The 23,499-nt window shown below is 43.8% G+C and overlaps 1 protein-coding gene across 5 annotated transcripts in view; it reads right to left on the bottom strand.

The window, feature by feature from the left end:
* The window catches only part of PAG1 (phosphoprotein membrane anchor with glycosphingolipid microdomains 1), a 113,816-nt gene extending 91,120 nt beyond the window's left edge, over positions 1-22,696 (bottom strand). For 3 of the 5 annotated variants that reach the window (XM_065830146.2, XM_071803983.1, XM_065830150.2), the window contains exon 1: positions 22,495-22,696. The gene's annotated coding sequence lies outside the window, so the exon portion shown is untranslated. Of the gene's footprint in view, positions 1-5,231; positions 5,407-22,494 lie in introns of those variants that run through there. The other 2 variants (XM_071803984.1, XM_071803987.1) reach the window with 1 other exon arrangement.
* Positions 22,697-23,499: the final 803 nt, after the last annotated feature.

Below are 23,499 nucleotides of genomic sequence, written 5' to 3'. Positions count from 1 at the left end.
ACCTCATAGTCTGCTATGTACCATTATCACGGGTGACTTCCACTGCATAGTCAGTGTCCAGACCTAAAACATTAGAATAGAACAGACTATTTCAGTTGGAAGGAAACTACAATGATCACCTAGTCCAATTGCCTGTCAACTTCAGGGCTGCCCAAAAGTTAAAGTATATTACTAAGGGTAATGTCCAAACACCTCTTCAACACTGACAGGCTTGAGGCATCAATCACCTCTCTAGGAAGCCTGTTGCAGTGTTTGATCATCCTCTCAGTAAAGAAACGCCACTGCTAATGTCAAGTCTGAACCTTCCCTGACAGTTGCAGCTGTTAACCATTCCCACATGTCCTGGAACTGGACCCCAGGGAGCAGAGACCAGCACCTCTCTCCCCACATCCCCTCCTCAGGAAACTGTAGAGAACAATGAGGTCACCCCTCAGCCTCCTTTTTTCCAGACTAGATTAACCCAGAGTCCTCCATTGCTCCTCATTGCACATTCCTTCCAGCCCTTTCACCAGCAAACAGCTGATGAAAACAAACTTATTTCTATGTGATGTGCAACTGTGAGGAAAACCAGATAAGAAACAAGCACAGGCTGAAAAATAAACAGTGCTCCAACCTTGCTTGCTGGAAACACAGCCATGCCCCAAAAGTGCCATGTGGACTCTCCTCCTATGGACCAGAACATACTCCGGTGCAGAAAAAGATACAGACTGTCTTCCCCAGTCCACATTTCCCCAGGACCCAGAGGAAATCCAGCTGAACCACGACTCCCACGGCTGCAGTCCTTTCCTGTTCTCCCTCTGAGCACGGACTGACACGTGTAGCTGCTTTCTGACAATTACGTGCAAGTCACATGCCAAAGCGGTAGGCAATTCACAGAAGGCTGATGTTGGCTCCATTACTTCTCATACTTGTAAGAACAAGCTGAATCTTACTCTTAGAAATTAAAGGAAGATCTGCATGCAGGAGTGCTGGTAGGTTCACCTGCAGCATTGCGTTTTGCAAAGAGAAGTCTTGACAGAAGTGTAAGGTTGCTCAATGGGATACTGCAAACACATGCAAGCACAAAGCCAACAGCAGTGGGAAATAAAAAACGCTACACCCTTTGAGAAAGAACCTCTACATTCAGAAAAGACTTCAACTAATGTCAGCTTAATCATATTTTACATGTTTCAAAAAGTAGTTCAGAAAAACTCCAAGAATCCAAGCAGACTGTAAAACAAATATTAATAACGTTGATAAACACATCCTTTTCCTTCAGTCCCTTTGTACTTGCTATGTTCTCTACATGGATAGTCTATATTTTCATTTCTTTCCTCACCAGCAACAGGTACAGAAAGTAGATAGCTTTAATATCACTGAAGAAAATCTGGCGTACACACATTCAGTGCAGCAGGGGTAAATCAGCTCTAACATCCTAGAAACATCACCTGTCACTCTGAAAGAAGATCGTGTCTCAGGGTGATACTGCACTGAAGTAATTCCCATGCTTTGATAATCAAAGGACTCCTCCTAGCGTTATCTACCATCTGCCAGATAAGAGATCACACAGATAGACCTTCCAGCCAGATGGAGTCACCAAAAAATTCTCTTCATCTATCAGGAAGCTCAGACATAACTGAGATACACTCATTCATATTCTCCTGCTCACCCTCCTGCAAATATCCAAAGATAAATTACTCAGACAAACTCAGATTTAGTCTCTAAATGTCACAGACAAATCTTATGTAGCTCATTTTTCCTTTCACTTTTTCCCCCAGCATGAAAGAATTATTCTTATTAAGTCACTGGGGATCATGTCTTCCTTTTACTATCTGGGGAAAAGTACAACACAACAGACAGATCTTGTACAATAGAAGTCTGGCAGAACTGCTCTCTGAGTTTACCCATTAAAATCCAAAAATCTATTTCTACAGTTGTACATTTTCTGCAGTATCGCCAACTGTCTTCTGGGTGTCAGCTTCCCAGTCTGACCCTTCTATAAAACATAAAGGCTATGGTGATATAAGACACCTCACCAATTGCAGGAGCCTGTTTTTTTGATTTACATATATAGAACTAGCCTTGGAGCACAGATGATTAGGAGATATATATTTTATATATATATGCACACACACACACAGTCCTACCATCAAGGGACTCCCAAACAACGTCCAGCTCCAAAGTGGGGCTCTCACTCCTCAACTAACTCTCACAAGCCAGCAACGCAGGCAGCAATTCACTGCTCATGCATCTCGTTCTCCTTGGACAACTGACTCTACCAGGAGCCTTGTAAAATTTGCAGCATCGTTACTGAATCTTCCCAAGACTACATATTTGTCACCATGTTGAGAAAAAGGAATTGGAAGACTGTAATGGCATTTCCTGATGATGAATATCAGAGATGAAGCTGGCAGCAGAGTTGCTTCTCACAGCTGTTGGGCAATTCCCCTTGCTCAGAGCCAGTTTCAATGGTTAAAAAATGCAGTCTCACACTAAATATGATTTTGGGTATCTCCATTAAAACGATGCACATGTATCTGAAAATAAAGCCAAAGTACTTTTCATTGCCCAAGTTAGAAGGTCTTGGCATCCTTTTTCTTTGAGAAGCTCAAGTATCTCTACTCTTTGAAGCAGGGAGTTGACAGGACCTAGGAAAAAGCTTTATGTCAGAGATGCTTTTTACTGCCTTCTGAAACGGCAAAGGCATAATCCTGTGAAGAGAGGAACAAGAGTAAGGAAATAAGAGAAGAGGAAGGAAAAGAGGGGAAAACTGGGACTGAGAGATATGTGGGGAAAATTATGGATAAGCATAGGCAGAATAGGCAAAAAAAATTTGGTTGGGGAGCCAGACAGATCTGAGAGTTGCCTGGGTGGCTGGCAACAATGGGGAGTTAAGTGAAAGACAGGACAGTAATGCAAGTCCATTTGGGCAAAAAGAGAAAATGGACAGATTGCTAAGATAGGAAGAGTGGCTGCAGAGGGAAATACACCTAGGAGAGTGGTAAAAGTGAGGCAAAGAAGAAAGAATAAGGCTTAGGAAAAGACAAACAACCTATGAGAAAAAGAAACAGGTCTAGTCAAAAGGAGAAAGTCAGAAAAGACCAGAGCCAAGTCCATGAAGGAGCACAGGTATGTAGCCACAGTAAAATATACACTCTGGGGACAAGTGGGTTAGAACGTACCTTTTGCTTCACCTAATTTCTCAGCTCTGCTGGCACCAATAGCACAGAACAGTAATAAAATAGACTGATATTACAGTATAGCTTGTTCAAAATATGAAACTATAATGTTCTGTGCCTGTGTTAAGGATGCAATACCAATCTACACAAGCTATGGATTTTGTTAAAACTGTCTGTCTTAGACATACCAACAGCTCAAGGGTCTGCCACAGGGAGTCCAGACCTGTAGTCTCTCCCACCCAGCATCTGCTGGACACCGTGAAGAGCCAGCTACAGCTCTGCAGGGCATTGATATCCCCCATCCTTGCACTGCCTCCCGCACAGATACTGTTCCCCACATACAACCATGAGGGTGGAATAAATGACCCTCAGTTTGTGCTGGACAAGACAGGGACAACGCTGGCAGACTGCACAAGAGGCGAGCAAGACGGGTAGCCAGATCTTTTTGGTGCTTGTGACTGATGGACAAAAACCACTCACTGAAGTAAACACAGGTTTCAAAACCTGCCAGAAATACTCAGGTGCAGAAACCACGCTGCAGGGAGGAAGAGAGACAAGAAGAGGGGGGACACCTGCCCCAGGCTCACCCTGATGGGTCACACTTATAGTATCCCCAGATCTGAGGGCTCCTGGGTCCACTAATTTAAGTATGCTCTTAATTATTTCCATGGTAACTGGTAGGTACACAACCACCCTCCCTTCGTGCTGCATTCTCTTTGTGCATTTTAATTCAGGGAACTGGAGTGCAGAGCCCAGGAAAAAATGACTGTGAGATTTATGTCTTTATTGAAAAAGCTGCAGAAGTGGTGCTGCTGATGGCTGCTCCTAGAGTTATAGATGCATCAGGGTAAAATACTGCACTGAAAACCTTTCCCATGACCCAGTACGGAAGTAGTTTTTAAAGCAACTCAGCAATACACTTAGATGTCAACAGCAGCCTCTTAGCTACTGGAACAAAAGTGCATACAGGACACTTCATTGCTGCTTGATGCAGTCATTCTAATGAAGTTCAATTTCACATAATCAGTTAGAGCAAGTTTAAGGGAAAATCCAAGGTGGGGGAGAGGAGATAGGAAAGGCAAGAGAATATGCAACTGTCACCCAAAAACATAAAAGCCAATTTCCTGGTATTACACATTCCCATGAACTGGGGGTTCTGAGCCCAAACCACCCTTAAACCATCGGGCAACATATATTTCAGTCCTCACCTTAGCTAGAAAAGTTCAGCTATCACAGAAACTTACAATACAAAAAAGTATCCAGCAAGAGTTTACTATATACAGCTAGAAAGAAACACGGGGGAATCTGAGCCTCATCTCCTAACACCGATCAGTATAAAACATACACTATTAATAGCAGTCCCTAATTTATGGATTTTCAGAATAAACCAAACAGAATAAGTTTATAAATGTTTTCTCCCAGAACTTCCCCATGCCCTGCAGAGAAGACCAACAACATGTGATCTGGTTCAAAGCTCTTGAGGCAAACAAAGAAGTGAGGTTCCTGTCTTGTATCTCCAGGGACCTTTCAGCAGTAATATCCCAGTAAATTCACATCACCCTTTGCCCTGGGGATACATCACTTATTTCTGAAGCAAAGAAACCAATTTCAAAGGGTTAGGTAATTTTAGGAGTGTTTTATATTAACTAGGGATTAGATGATAGCCTGCAGATTGAGGAACATCGTTGCTACCGCTTCTACCACTTTTTGCTTTTTTTATTCTTCATCCAAAGGCTGACATGGTACCTCAGACTAGTCCTTTGCCTACAGAGTCCCAAGAAGATGGTAGTAAGTATGAAAGACTGAAGGTTTCCATGTACCTCTGTCGAAACCTCCCATACCAACCACATTTTAGAAGAAAATTGATACTGGAAAAAACTCTCTTCGTCACAGAGGGATATGTGGGCTGAAAATTATTCCTTTACAAGTGAATTACAGTAAGATACAACTAATAAAATTGCTACTGGCCCAACGGCCAAAATGCTCTGTCTCCCCATTAGTCTAGATCCAACTGCAAGGCACCAAGGGTATCTGACATATTTAAAAATACTATGCAAACACAGTTCTCTTTACCTTCCTTCTAACGGCCCAGCACAGACCAGCGCTAATTTGCCCGCAGAACACAGAGCACAGCAGATGATCGTTGCACGCTACAATCTTAGCAGACTTGACTTTAATCAGGCAGCACAGTTCAGAGCCAGTTCAAAAAAAGGCATCTTGCTAAGAAAACACCTTGCATCTCAGCCACAGAGAGCTTGCTTCAGGAAATCTGCAGACAAAGCTGAAAAATGTAACAATTTAAAAGGAGTAAAATTGGACAGTAAGAGCATTTACCTTTTATCTGAAAATGATTCATGAGACACCTCTACAAAGTGTCAGACAACAGCAAAGCAGTTCATCTACTATTGATAACCCAGCATTCTCAAGCCATCAATAGCTGTTTGAGTATTCCTAAAGTAAATTTAGCTTCATCTTCTTTATTTTCTGTATTGAAAGGCCAGGGACAAATTCATAGATGTTTATGCAATGGCAAGAGAGCACAGTATTGTAAGTTTTATTACACTACCAAAGCAGAATCTCGTTCAGACACAGCTAGTGTATAATTTCTGTCTCTCTAAAAGCTGTAAGGCAATCATTAGCATGTTGGATCTGGCAAGTTCATATTATCTATCTGATAATTACAGAAAGATGGAGAAGCCTTCAAAAAAAAAATACCCTCCAACTTCTGCACTTACTACACACCTGATCAAAATACTATCACCATTACCTGAATTAGAACATCTTTCCCATAAACCATTATTCAGAACACACTAACATTAGTATAAAAACATTAAATAATTATTAGTGGCCGTACTGACTACATTTTCTTTGCCTTTCCAACTTCAAAAATATAAAACTATACAACGACAATCTGAATGCAGGAAAACATTTTATTGACAGCGATTACAAGCTAAGCTATGCAGTAATTTGTTGGGCATCACCAGCCCAAATGAACACTATAATACAGCTCTAGTTTTTCAAAATATGTATAATATTAGTCAATGCCATTCATACTGCAGCAGCATCAATGTGCCAAATACACACCAAAAGATAATCCCATCCTCCAGAGACTGCTGTAGGAAAGGACAGAAAAATGAGAGACAAGGGAGTAGGTTAGAGCATACATATGCATACATATACAAAGTAATTGAGATGACTGCTCTGTGTCTCATTATCTCATTTATTCATGCTTCAGGTAAAGGGGAGACAAGGAGGTGCCATGCAGATGGCAGAAGCTGGGACAAGATGGCTACAAAAGGAGCTGGAAAGAGAAATCAAGCAGAGCAAGGAAAGTGAGGCCAGGGAGAAGAGATCATGAATGAATGAGTTCTTTACCCTCAGTGTTTTTGGCTGAAAAAATACAAATGCAAGGCTGAGACCACTGGGAGTAGAGGGGTGCAGGAGCGGTCTGTGAGGTGCTTTGATTGCTCCATTCTCAGGCAGGAGCTCCACACGCTCCGGCACCTCACACACCCCTGGCAGGCCCCATGTCATGGCCCAAACAACACCAACTGAAATGGCAGAGCTCCTTATCTCTCTGGCTTATGCATCATTTTAATTACACTGGTTGTGCTGGCCCTGGGTGGGTTGTCCCCACGGGGCTGGCTGCCCAGCCCAGGGCCAGTGAAGATAACTGGGGTGTCCCTGGGGAGCCCCTTCAGCCCCTGCCTGAGCTGCAGCACTGCTGACCCCCATCCTGACCCCCACCCGCTGTTGTTGTTTTTTTTTCAAAGAACCCCAAGGATAAGGTGAGGCTACGAAGGCTGCAGCAAAAGCACATCAGCACATGCATCTGCTCCCCGCTAATTCCCGAAACTACAGCAACAAACAGATTCAATTACCGAGGTAGACGCTAGCCCAATTCAAGGGGATTGGTACATGTGTTATAACAAGATGCTGGAGCCACAGCCTGATCGCATTTACATGAAGAAATCATTTTATGCAAATCTCTTATCCACGAGTGAAGGCCATACAGGAGAGGAGAAACAGGGCTGTAAGGAGATTCACGATGCATGGCAGATGGGCAATTTAAAGTAAATCATACAGTTCAGTTATACAAGACATATAACCTGGGGAGAAAGTCTGTAGCTTTGAAGTCATAAATTATTTATAAATAATACAGCCTTCTCATGAAATATCAAAAAGGCCAAGCACCCATTTTTCCCATTATTTTTCTCTGCTTTCACAAATCAGAGAGAAGCTGAAGATTCGTATCTTATCGAGAATTAGCTAGTTTTGGGCGAGGATGGGCTTAGATGGTGGAGTTAGTTACAAGTGCGTGGGCAGGAGAGCAGGAACTAAAGGCAGGAAGACCACTGTGCCCAATCACCTGAGAGCAAAGCAGCAGAAGTCAAAGAGAAGGAGCTGGAGTGGGCTGAGGAGAGAAAATGTCCCCCTGGGAGCTCACACCCTCCCAGGACTGTCCCCGTCAGCCTGTTCAAAATCACCACTCACTTTCAGCCAAAACTGTTGCGGGTTTTTTTAAGTGAAATCCAGTGCACAGGTTCACAAATCACAGCTGCGGCATCCACGCATATGGCATGTTTTCTATCAGTGGTGCTGCCTCTTCAGAGTCCTGGCTGTGCTCTGTACAACAAATGGCGACATCTCTGTATTCAGTTCCAACTTCTTTCAGCACTTCTGTTGCGATACGTTGGCAGTCTGACACCTTCTCATCTTCATTACCATATGCAGAACCTGCCCAAATTCCCCTGCAACTACCAGTTCAACTAGCTTCTCATTTTTCTGATGTCCTGCCTGGTGATCCTGCATTCCCACCAGGGCTCTTACAGGTATCCACCTTTTTATAGATATAGACATAGTTCATAATTTACTCTTATGTTACAGACTCTTTGCTCTTCAAAGTCCTTTTCAGACCTTCATGCTCAGTTTGCATTCAATTCAACACAGTGTGGCTGGGCTTTGTTTTTTTGGGGTTTTTGTTTATTTGTTTTGGGGTCTTTGGTTGTTTGTTTGTTTGTTTTTTGTTGGAGTCATTAGAGGCAGATGCTTGAGGATATCTTTGTAGCCTGAGTAACTACTAACATTTGTGCTTTCAGCAACCACTGTTTCTGCTTGCTCATATACAGATGCAGATGCCTTATGTGACTTTTACAATGTGTTTAAGCAGCCTCCCATGAAGAGTCTGAGGATATTATTATCCCTCCTGACTTTCTCCTGTTTTCAGCTAGTCTGCTGTTATTCAAGTGTGGGAAAGGTATTTCAGTAACTAAAAAGCCCTAAAAGTTAAAAGATGAGATATGTACACACATAATTCAGACCTTTTCTGAAATTCTTTGAAGTCTTGGTGTGTGCTTTCTTTGTATTACAAATGGTAAATTTGCCTAAGCTCAAGAGAAGTATAATTCTTGAGTTCACTGCTCATGCCACAAGCACAGTATAAGGCAAATAAAATATGCAACAGGAAAAAAATACCAGAGTATTTCTTCTCAGTTTTAGTGTCACATTTTTTACATGAGCAAAACTAAACCAAAACATACTTCTTGTATAATAAAGAGCAAATGTAGCACCAAGTGTCACTTCATCCATGCATTCACCTCTCTGCAGTAGGAGTTTGCCTGTATAATTCCTCTGAAGCCACAACAGGGTGTGAACATGCCTATTTCAAAGCGATAAGAAACCTACATTTTCAGTTATCATGGAAATCTTCTCAATAGCTATCATTCATGTACAGTTTTGCCTGTCAACTTTTGCTACCTTTTTATTACCAGAGAGGTTTGTTTCTGAACCTTCCTAAACATTTTAAAATTAATTAAAATGATGTATGAACTCATATTCTCCTAAGCATTTTTCTTCATCCAACACACACTTTAAGTACCAAAACTACAGAACAAAATCTCTTTTCTATAGGAAGGAATATTTCTCTTGGTTAAACCTTTTCCTACCTTGCTTTACATCTGCTTCCCAGGTCAGGTTTTAGAGGAAGAAATTTTCACCCATTTTACAGCTCACTGAGGTCTTAGCCACTGTATCACACATGCAGCTGTTTCCCTTTTGAAGGCTCTGGTATTGCAAACATATTCAAAATTAAATGGTACCTAAACCCTCATGTATGCCTTTATTTGGGGAAGACCTGTGTAAATGCTTGGATTTCACCTTCTCATAAAACGGGAATGCTCCTTCTCTCTTGGGAAAAATCAAACAACTTACATTAAGACTTTTCTTCTTGCGCCTCAAAAAACTTTATCCCTGACATGGAAAGCCCCCTGTGGTCTCCAAGGACTGCACTAGAGCAATAGTATTTACACTGAGAAGGCAGCACCAGTATTTCTAAGATCAGGCTCTTTGTGAATTTCAAAAATCCTGAATACAAAATACATTTATATGAACACTCTTTCATCTTTATTTTGCAAACAGAGAGTCAGGGGATAAATACAAATTGGACATCAATAGTCATACGATAACTCCACTGTTGCTTCCCCATTGACAAAGATTAAAGCTACACCTTTAATTAATACAAAATTAGCTTGCAAGCCAAAATGAGAAGGCTAAGGTCACCAATAACAGTTCCACTGCTCCCGTGGGCACAACATGCAGCACGTTTGGTGGGGTTTGTTTCCAGGCAGCTGTTAACTCGCCAGGAGGAGGAAAAACGCCGTGGCACACCGTGCTGCTGTGGTTTACAACAAAAGCCCTCTCTGTAGGCTTATGTTGATTGAAGTTTCCTGCCTTGAGTCTTGGCTATGATACCGCTTAAGGCCTATTAGTACGCCAGCAAAGCTCAGCACCTCGTCTGCCATTCCATGGAGGCACATGGGACACAACGATAGCAACAAATGGCTCAGAAACACAGCTAGTAAGAACCAGGCTTTAAAGGAAAGGAAATATTTAGAAATAGCAAGACAAGAGGCTTGCACAATAAGCACTATTTTTCCAACATTTGCAGGTTCAAGTCACTGCAAAGAATGAGCCTGTTCGTTATAGTTCACATCTGTGGTCAGAACAGAGATGAACTAACTCCTCTTTTGCACACATTCTGCAGGAACAGGAGACAAAGACAGATAGTGCATCCCTGCTTTACAATCCAGGAAGAATATAAGAGATTTTCAGTTCTAAAAACTGAAGGTCAAAAAGTGGGAGTGAACTGAGAAGCAAACATAAAGTACCAAGAATATATTGCTATCCTTTTTTCTTCAGTGAGAATGGAGAATCTTTTTCAAATTTTTAAAGAACAAGCTAGAGAACTGTTCTTTCAGAACAAGCTCTCTAAAAAAACAGACTGTCTGCAAAGAGGGTTGCACAGAGGTGGTTCTACCACCCATCCAGCACAGCTGCTTAACAGCATAGTTGGTGCTAACACAGAATCACAGAACGGTTGAGGTTGGAAGGGACCTCTGGAGGTCAACTTGTCCAGCCCCTGCTCAAGCAGGGACACCGAGAGCAGGCTACCCAGGACCATGTCCGGATGGCTTTTGAGTATGTCCAAGGACACAACCTCCCTGGGCAACCTGTGCCAGTGCTCAGTCACCCTCACAGTGAAAAAGTGTTTCCCCATGTTCACAGAGAACCTCTCACGTTTCAGTTTTCAGTCATTGCCTCTTGTTCCATCACTGGGCACCACTGGAAAGAGCTTGGCTCTGTCTTCTTTGTGCCTTCCCTTCAGATATTTTTTATGAGATCACCCCTGAGGCTTCTCCAGGCTGAACAGTTCCACCTTTCTCAGCCTCTCCTCTTATGAGAGATGCTCCAGTCCCTTGATCCTCTTCATAGCCCTCTATGGGACTCTCTCCAGTATGCCCATGTCTCTCCTGTACTGGGGAAGCCAGAACTGGACCCTGCATGCCAGGTATGGCCTCACCACTACTGAATAAAGGATCACTGCCCTCCACCTGCTAGCAATGCTAATCCAACCCAGGACACCATTCACCACCTCTGCCTCGACAGCACATTGCTGGCTCAACTTCATCTTGGTGTCCAACAGGATTCCCAGGTCCATTTCTGCCAAGCTGTTTTCCAGCCAGTCAGCCCCCAGCACACAGTGGTGCCTGGGGCTGTTCCTCCCCAGGGGCAGGACTCCGCATTTCTCCTTGCTCCTGGCACCTGCTGCTCACAAATTCAAATTCTGGATGAGGGATAACTCCTAGCTACCCTCCGTATCAGAGCCAACAGTGACAGCCCCTGGACACAGCGCTGATCAGCTGGGCCAGACACAGGCACAGCTGCCCCACCAGAAGCCAGGCTCCTGTCAGCATGCAAATGTCCTATGGTCCTCAGTCCTACTCTGGCCACATCCTCCCGCAAGCTCCACTTTACAAATCTGCCCTGTATCAGCATCCCCTAATTTAAACCTACATAGGCACCAAATTGCCAGACTGTGCTTTTGGAAGTTAACCCTTTCCGGCTTCAAACACCCATCACTGCCAGGGCTGAGAGATTAGAATCCACTGGAGAGGACCATGCACAAGAGTGAGAAAAAGGCAAGTTTAAGTTTGCAGTGTGTGCCTTCAGCCAGAAAACTCCTCTACTGTGAAACCGAAACACCGGTTGCAGGAAGAGAAAGCACCACTGCACTTCTCCCAGCCACCAAAACCTTGCTCTTCAGCATACACCTGGCTTAATAGCACTAATTGTTTTGCAAGAGCTTGCATAAAATCAGGCTGATACAGACACACACCACAGGTACTGGAGTGTTAATAAAACCAAGTAGCTCGTTGTTGAGAGAGTATAAATCTCTCATCTCTGGTCATTTACCTACAGCAATCTTTAAGCTTATTTTTTTTTTTTAATTCAATCTTTCTAAAGTGCCAGCTGCTGATGAACTGCAGGGAGTATGACTTTTATTAAATGATGAACACTAACATTTCAGAGTTACACCTCAGAAAACCGATTGCTATCTACCGACAGATAGCTTAAGCACAGAAAATCCTGAGGGTTTTTCAGCTAGACTCAAGTGAAATGAAGCCTCTTCCCTTCAAAGTTGTTTTTTAAGCATCTGTGTAACTAATTATACAAGCTAATACTTAATAAAGTACTACCACTCTGTGGAGCAGGGCACACATCATGGCAGGTAGAACACAGAAACTGCGAAGTCTTGGAAATTCTCCTTCCCAGGGAAGGGAAGTTCAGAAAACCCAGGGAAAGTAAGTTTGCTTGGTTGTTGCATTTCCTGAACAAAATATTAGTTATTGCTGATTAAACTGACAACTGGTGCTAATTTTATCACTGTCCAAGAATTAATATTTCAGTAACTCCCTCAGCTGGGAGAGGCAAAGCAGTGACAAAAATCAAGCAAGGGTTTCCAGGTTCCCAGACTGCTGATCATCAGGTCCAAACCTCCAGGGCTTGGGTGCCCTGGGGCAGCTACAACCAGCTCCTCAGGCCACCTCGCTTCTGCACTGAGCCCTGTCCCATGGTGCTGGATGGCTCCAGTGCTTCCAGGCTCTATGGTCCACAGATGTGGACAAACCTCCAGGTTGTGGGCCTCTAGAAAACCCCCAAGAGAAGACTCCCCGCTGCTCCATGATCTAGTACCTGCCCTATTTTGCCAATATCTCTGCAGGTGCTGGAAAGCAGGACACGGCCAGGCAGGTCCTTCAAGACCACCCCCAGGGGAATTTGGCAGCCCCATCACTTGTTTCACAGACCAGGCTTCTCTTCCCGACCCAGCTACAGGTGTGGATGTGCCTGTTGGGAACCCACCACACCATGCTGTTTGTGCACACCATGCCTGAGCGCTGAATAAATGGGAAACACACAAACCCTGAGTTATTTGCTATCTGCCTGCTTTGGCAAGTAAATAATTTAGCTACTTTCCTCATAATAATGACCTCCCATTTTGGTGAGATATCAGTCTCTTGCTTCTGGGCTAGTTTGCTTTCTCCAATACTTCTCTAGGGCTGTTTTAACCAAACCTGATGAGGAGGATGATAAAAGAAGTCACCTGGAAAATCACCAGCATTCACCAATTCATCATAACGGGTCAGACTCCACATTGTAATGCACCAGACCCAAACATAACTTCTTTCCCTATCATCTACCTGACTGTTAACACTAATCAACTCCTGGCATATGTGCTTTCCAGAAATGAGATGGACTTGTTAGGCAAAATTAAAGATGAAGCCATAGGGGCTCAGAGCTCACTCACACAAACTAAAAACCACAATTCATACTAAAATGTAAATCAAGAGTATGAAATCAAAACTCGTGTTAAGAATGGAAAAGAAAAAAAGATTAATTCTTGCTTTCACTTCAGTAAATATAATTGACTGGAACAACAACTGAAAAGATTTGGCAGATTGTCCACCAAGATATCCTGGAAAACTGAACTGTTGTACCATACATCTACATAATCAGCATAAAAACATTTCCAAGTGCAGTAACAAATTTCATGCGCTAAATCACCAGGAATATTTTTTCCCAAATTCGGCTACACTGACAACACTAGGTGACCAAATGCATGCACTCCATTTGACTACCAAGGACATTGCTGGGAAAAGAGAAAAAACTAAAAGGAAAGAAAAATAACGAAAAAAAAAATCAAACTGCATTAACAGATAACATATGAAGCACAGATTCATTATAGCTGGTCTATATGTAACTGTTTACCTCAGGTCCACATGTATTATGTCACATGCTACTATTCCCTTGAGTGATAAATTAATCCACACAGAAAAGCTCTGTGACAAAGTCACATCACAAGAGTCACGAAATGGAGGTCACTGTGCCAGTTAGCAAACGACACATTAAAAAGGGGGGGGAAAAAGGCAGAAAATGCTCTTTATACTTTCCACTTCACTATGAATGTGAGGGATTTATTTCACTAATCCATGGCTGGCAGCATCAGGTCTACTTCCAGTTGCAGCGATGGAGAGAAATATCCAATTTTCAAATCCCCTCCAGCTACATAAAGGTAAGAAAGGAGCACTTCTGCCCTCACTGAGCTGCTATTGCATCGCCGTCTGTATTAGGCCAACACCATTTTCTGAAAAGGCTAAATTAGAGGAAGGCACACGTCACAAACGGCTTTCCCCTGTAACTAGGACAGCCAATTAAGATGGCCAAGATAGTGCCAAAACACACCTTTTTACGGCGCATTCATTTGTAGTTTATTCTGCATGCCCCATTACAATGTTATATGCCTACATGAAGAGTGTGAGGGGGAGGAGTTGCACAAGAGACTTTGCCTATCTAAATATGAGCTTATTCAGACCATTTAAGCATTAGGTCACAGTTTACCCTTTTGCGGGAAAAATCAGCGTCCTTTCTTACAAAGTATACTAGAAATGACACAATATTTAACAGTACCTCAAACTGCAAGGCAGAATACACATATCTAATTTGGACTTTCTATATTTTCTTCTTCTTTTTCCTTAGGCAAGCAAATCTATAAAGCCTCTCATCTAGTGTGTTAGATTAATAAATGATGAAGCTACAAACAAGAGCGCCCCAACCTTCCATAATGTGTGCTCAATTATTTTGCATTTAACAAGAGTAAAGGAAAATGAAATTAATTTGATCTCTGTAATTGCCAAACTAAATGACACAATCTTGTCTATTATAAAAGATCAAAACATTTATATTCACCAAATCATTGTAAAAGGTGTATTTTTTACTCTGAATAGCCTTTTGTGATGTATTAGCTTCCACCCCTGGAAAGTATCTACCAAATATTGCAGCAGAGGTCTTGAAGATCTTGCTTTTCTCCATGACAAGGCTCTGGATCAGAGCTACTTTTAAGCTAAGCTCTATGACAGCATTTCAAAAGAAAATGAAATTATATTTTAGAATGTGCTTGGTGAATATTCCTCACTAAAGTAAGTCTGGAACAGCAAGTTGTCTTACCGTTTGCAGGCTTTAAAAGTCTCAGTGTTGGTCTATATGCTCTACTAGAAGGACAAGTAGCTATTACTTATTAAAAGAAGAAACTTCTGCAAGCAATGGAATTTGTTAGGATATCACCCTCAACATTGTCAGTAGCAAATTCTTTAGCAATGTCTTCAGCAATTTCTTCCTGCATCTCCCTTACACTCAAGTCTCTTAAACCAATGTCCCTGATTGACAGCTAGTAGGAGAGCATGGTGTTGGCACCAGTGCTTCTCTGCGCCCCTCACTCCCAAACCCACACCCATCCTCCGCTGCTTTTCCTAACTCCTCCACCCGTTGCACATCTGACCTCCTCACTAACCCTCCCCCACCATGGCAGAATCCCTAGAAGAGAACTTCAGGTCACCTGTCTCCATGTACCTCTTCCTCTTTGAAATCATCTCGCTTGGACATGAGTAGCAAGGGCTATCAGGAGCACCCCAGGTAAGGTGTCCCTGCAGCCCCATACAGTGACAATAGCCCTTTCACACATCTCTGAAAATAGATTGCCTAAGGCAACTGAACATATTCCTTTGTCATTTCTGTGCCACACCTTGGTGGTAGCTCAGAGCCATGTGGCAACAAGCATATCCAGGTCTTTCTCTCCTTCAGTCACTTCCAAACGACGAGTCTCTAATCCCTTTGGCTTCAGCTGCAAAATTCCCATTGACTGATAATGGATTTTCCACCGATGTAGAAACAGGCACTTCGACTACAGCACTACGAATTAACAGAAGAGAGCTCTGTTAATCCTTTATAAGCAAGCTTAATCTTTTGGTTTATAGAAGGAGGAGAGAAGGCCTCCTTTTCTTGAATATCAGGCAGAAAGTGACCATTATTTCAGAATCTTTTCCTCATTTTATTTGATCAAAACCGTCTTCTTTTTTTTTTTAATTTACAAATTCAAAAAACACACAGATGCACGCTTCTGCCAGGTAAAGAAGGAAGAGTTTAAGCTATGAACCCTGAAGCTGAAAGCTGGGAACAGTGCTCTGGGACTTACAGTTACTGCATAGCAAGTGCTGTCGTCTGGAAACAGCAGACTGACAAAGCCTTTACAGCATTCACCTTTCAATTAAAAAAGAGTAACATCTGAAACCTCACATTAAAATAGCTATAAGATTTGTTAGGGTTCTCTCTCAATGATGTGATTTGAACATTTCCTCTACATTAGCAATAGTTAGGGCTATTAAACTGCAAGCAAGTATTAGCGCCTTTAAAGACTGTGACAGAACTTGGCTAATAACTCTAAGGCAATCAAGTCATCAGAAAGATGAACTGATCTTATATCAAGACACTTTCCATTAAAATTAGATTTTGTTAGATCAACTCAAATACACTTTACTAAGTCAGTGGGTGGTAAAACAGCTTCTCTTTTTTGCAGGAAAGGAAATTCATCGCTATGCTTCAATGTCTAGTAAACAGGAGCTCAATCACACAAACCCTTGCTCAAATGAGAAATCCCTGCTCACAAAGACTTGGCCCATTGAAGTCAACAGTCTGAGCAAGGATAGTTAACCACAGTAAAATCTTGAAAGATCAAGCCCAAATATCACAGTTTTAATTGGTATTGCACATCAAACAGCCCTTAATTTTATGTCCTATCCTGCAGTGCACTAGATGCAAATTATTGTCATTGATTTAGTAATTCATCATAAGCACTGCTCCTGTGCTAGGATGAAAAGAAGCCTTAAATACAGCAGCTAAGTGGTTCCTTTGAAAGACTGGAATGCCACATATCTCCATAGGACAATAAAATGTTTATCTTTTGTCATGCATTTCATTGTGCTGTTTAGTTGGGTGACCTTTTTAAAAGGTCCAGTGGAGGCTGACACACACCTTCATTAAAGCAGCATCTCCTCCTTCCCCCCGCGAGAACAATGAGCGTGGGAGGGAAGAGGTGAGCAATCCACGGAGTAATGAAGAGATTTTGTTTCAGAGGGTTATCAATTATTTATGAGTAAATCCCCAGATGAACACATCCAAAGCTGAACAGTTTTTAACACGTTTCACTTCTGTACCCATGGCACAACACAACCAGACACTAGCTAAATTGGATGTCTGACTATCTGAGGTGTCAAATACTGAGTTGAAACTGGACTTCAGTAAATCACTGTTTGTTTTTTAAGTACAGCAGTCTGCTAGATTTAAAGCTCTTCCACAGAAGTCCTCCAATACTCAGAGAAAGCATTCTCTATAGTATCTCCTGCTCATCAAGATCCCAGCAAAGAAAAAGCTCATACTGAAGAATTTCTGTAATTATGCTGACATAGTTGTCTAAATAGTCTAATATTCAAACTCTTAGAAGCGTATCACCCAGCTTTGAATGGAATTTTATTCCACAATGGAATGAAATGGACCTGAACTTTTTCCATTAAGAAAAGACCAAGTTATGATCTTTATCTCCACAACAGGGTTTATATTTTTTCAAAACAAAGCATTTGACTTCAAAGTAAAACTGGTTTATAACTGTGCTTTTTAAAAAGAAGATCCAAAGACTCTGCGATACCGTCTGTGATATACAAATATTACACATTGGTTTTCCCCACAAAGCAAGGACAGTGAAACCAAGTAGTTCTATTTGTTAGGCATGCTTTCCCCAAGTCGTTAATCTATTTACAAATGCTGTCATTGAAAACAGCCATCCTGCAAGTCTGAAAATGAAACCAAATCCACTGCCACACAGTGAACATCCAGATCTGCGGAACTCTTCTTTGAGCTCTTCCAACCAACAAGATGTTGCCAAAGTCAATGCCACCTCTACAGTCAGACTTCGATGACTGTGTCCACAGCAGCTGTCACGGTGGCTCTGAGGCAACCTTTAGCACCAAACTCAAGCACCCTGTGAACCCAGGAGCCCAGCCGAGACCCACGTCCTGCAGAGCAAGCCCCCAAGGCAGGCCAGCGCCTGGCAGTGCAGTGGCAGGCCACACACACTTCCCCATGGTGGGTGGCCAGCCCTCCCACGTGTGGAGGAGCTCTCCGTGCAGCCTGGGCTCAGACACGGGCATCGGGCCGGGCTGTGGCCAAGAGTGAGCAGACAGTAGCCAATGTAGGTTCCCCCTGCCTCTCAAAGCCTCATCTGCAGGCTGCCTTCCAAAGGAATGAGTTCAGAGTGAAGTTCATAAAATAAAGTCTTTTAAACCACACGTGGAATAAACACTTTCTGTCTTTATTTTTTTCTCCAGAAAAACCACAGGAGAAGAGCTGTTTAGATCAGCACTCTCCCAGCACCTCCACAACTCTGGGAGCCAGCTCTGCTCCTACCCTCGCTTGGCTAGACTAAACTGCTCCTGGACCAAAGAAAAAGAGCCACTTAGAAATCCATTTTAGATTTGTTTGCACTACTTTAGAGAGTTTGTTATGTATTTGGATGAAAGGAGCCCATTAAGTACATCTATATTTACTTCATTACAGTGTGGCTCTTGAAGTTAGATGAAAAGATTTGCTCTGGCCAAGTTTGTTTATTCATCAACATCAGCTAAGATATGTTTTCAAAGGCTCATCCTCATTGCATTTACATGAAAGCATGCAGATTTTTTTTCCAAGGGCTGAATCAAATTCTGAGAGCTGGAAAAGGACAAAATAAACTTTTGTGAGAATTACAAAATCAAGGAGCAGCACAGGAAAACTTCCTACAATTTCCAGTTATTTATGAGGGGGGAAAAAAACCCAGCCCTTCCCACCTAGAGTCATTCTTTCTTAACCTGTAGATTTATCACAGCCACAAATAGTAAGTAGATGATCAACCACCCTGTCCCTGGTCTAGATACTGGTGGCTGGCATATTGCTTACCCAGAGACACCAGAAGTGAAGAGTTAACCTCACCTGAAACACGACAGTTTAAGCAAACATAGTTTCACAAGTTTTTGATTTTTTCTTATCCACACTTCAACAAGAACAACTGCATTTCTTTCACAGGTGGTGTTGAAGAGCACTTCACTACTGCTAGCAAAGCATTACGTAGAAATACAGCCCATCACCCACCAACTCTAGCAGTACAAGTCCTAGTTATCTCTGACGGGAATCCCAACATGACTTGGTACTCACATGCCTTCAATATCAAAATTTTATCCCCAAGTCATGTAAATATTTAAATGACATTTATGGACAGTATCTTTCCTCATGAGTTTACACTTTCCCACGGAAGACTTCCAGAGTGATTAACAATGCTGATCTTTATCCTTCACACTGACTATTCATTCATCCTTTCTAAAATGAATACTGCTTCCATATGACCCAAGAGAGCTCTAACAAGGCAGTATTTATCTGCCCTAATCATCTACCACCACTGCTCTAATTAAAACTTCGCTATATCACATCCATGAATTGAAGGATCACCTCCTATCGCTCATCATCTCCACCCGCCAGCACTGCCTGCCCTGCCTGGCACATGCAGTTTTCAGGAGGTGAGGGGCCAGGAGGGAAGGTGAGCTGGACACAGCACATGCGCCCATGAGTGACCTACGGAGAAGCCATGGCACGGCAATTCAGAGCATGAGGAATACCAGGATGGAGATGGGGGAGCAGAAACCAAAGACATGTCAACTCCCTTCAGCATATTTGCAGATGAGTCCTCAGACTTCGGCGTCCCCATCTGCACAGCAACATCTTACAGGGACTCCAAGAGCCCACATGAACGCAGTGATTTCAAAGTCTACAGTTTATTACCGGCACTGTTACACAAATGAGTGTGCACTGCTTGCCCTTTCCATGTTTTAATCGACATAAGCAGTATTTGATGACACAGATGTTTAGAAACACACTGTATTCCCAAGGAAGAAGCCATCGTGAACTTTTTCCCCTACCAGAACAAGTGTTTTGGCATCATTATACACAGCATGAGCCCTGCAACTGATAGCATCCTTGGGATGCAGGGATGGGCAGCGAGCAGCCAGGGCAGCCTTCCTGCAAACTGTACAACCAGGGACCTCACCCAGCGCATCTTCCCTGCTGGCTCCATGCAGGGCCTGGGCCAGCACTTGCCACTCCTTCAGCAGACACTCAAACTTGTGAGGGGCTCTCTTGGCCTCAGCTTGACAAACCACAGGTGGGGGCAAGTATCAGCATGTGGTGTCCCCTCACCCCAGCAGGTTGCAACACGCCTGCCCTCCCACCGTTGCTCTGGGGCCAAGCTACCCTCACACCCCCCACCCAAAATTTGCCATGTTCTCAACACCTGGAAGCAGAGGCATCACTATAAGAGCCTGGGCAATGTTATTTGAATGATTTATTGTTTCAATTAAGTGTTAAACAATGTTTTCAAGACTTCTTGGTCTATTAATCTTACTCTTTCATTATATTTTGCAGTTACAAATTATATGGTGTTGGAAGTACTTTGAAAAAGCCCCTCCATTCTCCATCCCCATCCTTACTGGAAGGAAAAAGACTGTCCTGTTCCAGCCATTGAACTCTACAGTACTTTACCATCAGCACCAATGAGCTGATGAACAGATTTAACCCCTTTGTGTGTCAATGAAGTCTGCACTGCCCCAGGAAAGAGTGTTCCTTAACTAAATGCCACTGCATAGCCACTAAAGAAAACTCAATTGCATTTCTTGTGAATTCCTCAGAACAGTGCTTATTACAGTATAAATTAGCTCTAGATTACTGAGCATTTCTTATTTAGAACTTGAAATCCAGCTGCCACTTTCTGATCAATATAACTTCAACAGTACAATAAATTTAGAGCTCAAGTTATCTAGTAGCAGTCATCTGTATACAATACATGATCAAAAGCCATATTCATGTTCAAGTGCCTGGCGGTGAGGCTTATTACACACGTGGTGCCCTAAAATGCAATGGATTACCTGTTTCTTTTCCTCATTAAATGACATTTCATAAAAGAAACTGAACAAAAGATAGGTGAGCTTGCTGTCATATCCCACAACCTTTACTCGTAGAAGCCATGTGTTGCCTTCAGATCAGCTTCTCAGTTGAAAGTTGCAGATCCTCATTGCTGACCTGAATATTGATTTTATGTTAATGAAAGCCTGTGTTGAAATACTGGTTAAGGATAAAAATGCTCTTGCACTTCAGGTCTGCGAGATGTTGTGCATACTGTACTCACAGTTTCTTTCAACGAGAGCAAAAGACACTCACCCCTTACAGGAGATGCTCCAAAGGCTGCAGAATTTGGCCACAGTTAAACAAGCTAACACCTGAATTACTAACTTTTCCAGTACAGGACAGCACTTTTGCTATAACGAATCTGCACACCTCACATATATGTAGATTTACCAAGGCAAAATTTTTAAAGATGTAAAATAAGAAACACTGGAATTTGAAATTTCTGCTTCGATGTTCTCTAAGAGAAACAAATACCGTAACAGGGTACTTCCATTTACCTGCTGGTTATCTTTAGTAGTGTTTGCTTCTGCAAATTCTCTTTAACAGACACTGCTCTGATCATCATTTAACTGCAACACAGACAGACTTCAACTGGACTACAGAGGATTTGCTTCTGGTTTCACACAGTGCACTTATTTTTTTAAAGCTTAATTTAATAAAATTAGAACTCAGGATAAAAAGTTAATCAGCTCATAGGAAGGGGAAAATATTTTCTGCCAAAATTTTACCTTTGCTCTTTCTCTGTCTCTCTTTTTCTGCATTTGTTGCTTAATGGCTCAGTATTACTTCAAAGGCCATTCCTTTTAAAAATGTAATCAACTCAAGTATTCAGCACCACAGATGATATATTACTCTCCTTAAAACCAAATCTCTGAGGGACAGATTAGAAAGAAAGGTTAAAGAGCTCTATCATCCGAAGCATTACAGTTCAGACACCTATAAATCACTATGTTTGTTTATTTAGATAATTGGGTCCATTAGCGTGTGCAACATTCAAGCTGCACAACTTTCTGGTATGACCGTTTGCCAGTTTTTTTTCCTTCTCCCTCTCAGAAGCACTAAGGGAAATAAACGCTCCAAGCAGCACACACGGCAAACGATGCGCTAGGACTAACTTGTGCTTGCAGCTCTCTTCGCAACGCTTTGAAAAGCAGCCCCTACCCTCCCCGGGTGCTCCCTCTTAAAAGAGTTTCCAAGACCAAGAGCAGATACCACAGTGAAACAAACTGGAGTCTGTCACCACGTAATGGGATTCCAATGAAAACAGAGTTAAGGGGCAGCAGCCGGAGACGCAGAGGACCCCGCCGCCGTGGGATGCCGGCGCTCTGCGCCCGAGGAGCGGCACAATAACCCCGGCGGGGCCAGATCCTGCCCGCTCGGGCCGTGCCCTGCACCTGTGACGGCTCCTGCCCAAATTACCCTGCCAAATAATCCAATGGCCGCCGCGCCCGCAGCACGGACCGTGGCCGGACAGGGACAGCCCTACGGTGCCCGCCGCGCCCCCCAGCCCTGCGGCGGCCCCGCCACCAGCCTTCCGCAGCCGCGCAGCACCCCGCGCCCTCAGCGACAGTAAGCCCCCTGCAACCCACAGACACAGCAACTTCGCGCACCGCCCCCAACTCACCGAAAGGCGCCGGTTCCGCGGAGAGACGCGCCCGAGGATGCCGCCTCCCGCGGAGCGCTGCCCGCAGGGGCCGGGCAGCAGTGCGGCGAGGGGAGGGAAGAGAGGCAGCAAGTTGCGGCGCGTCTCTCTCTCTTTCCCCTCCTCCTTCTCTTCCTCCTCCCTTTCTCCCTCCTCCTCCTCCGCTCGGCAGGAGGGCCGAGGGGAGGAGGCGGGGAGGGTCGGAGCGCGGCCGCGGAGCGGGCGCGCAGCAGTGCGCATGTCCCCGCTCCCGCCGCCGGGAGGCGACTGCTGCGGCGGCGGCGCCGCGGGCGAGCGGCGCGGCAGTGCGACCCCACCGCCCCCCCCGCGCACCGCAGCGCGCCTTTGCGGAGGCTGCGCGGGGTACGGCTGCCGCCGCATCACCTTACTCCGCGGAGGCGGAGCGGACGGGGAGGGCACAGACATGGCAGCCGCAGCGGGGCTGCCCACCTTGCGGCGCTGCCGGCGGCCCCGGCGCGGAGAGCTCGGCCGCCCCCGAGCAGCGGGGCACGCAGGCGGCCCTCCGGCAGCGGGCGGAGGGCTGGGGTCGGCGGCCAGGGCTGCCAGTGGTGGAGGCGCCACCGCTGGTTGCTGCCCATGGATCTCCAGGCTGCTCGGCTGGAGGGTGCTCCGGTGACCAGTCTGGAAAATGAGGGAAAAAGGATGAATCCCGGAGTCCTATTATTTTTTTCCCTCTGTTAAGTGAACATGACTAATGAAGACAGGTATTGTGACAAAAGGGGTGGAGGTCTTTTAAGTGAAAGAAATAACCATGTTTTACATCATGTAGGGAAGTGCAAGGACTTTGAGAGAAAAGCACTGTAAGAGCAAAGGCAGGAAAGGCTGCAAAGGCAAAATACCTAACTTGGATCTCTGGGTATTTTTTAGGGAAATTGCATAATTGCTATAAGTTTCCACCCAGATGTAAGGACTGACCTAACACTCAGTGAGTTTCTTCCCGAGAACAAGTTCAAACCCCATGTTCCA

Source organism: Patagioenas fasciata, chromosome 2, assembly GCF_037038585.1.
Source record: "Patagioenas fasciata isolate bPatFas1 chromosome 2, bPatFas1.hap1, whole genome shotgun sequence".
NCBI lineage: Eukaryota > Metazoa > Chordata > Aves > Columbiformes > Columbidae > Patagioenas > Patagioenas fasciata.
The sequence above is the reverse complement of the archived record's forward strand: the minus strand, read 5'-3'. Positions and strand labels throughout refer to the sequence as shown.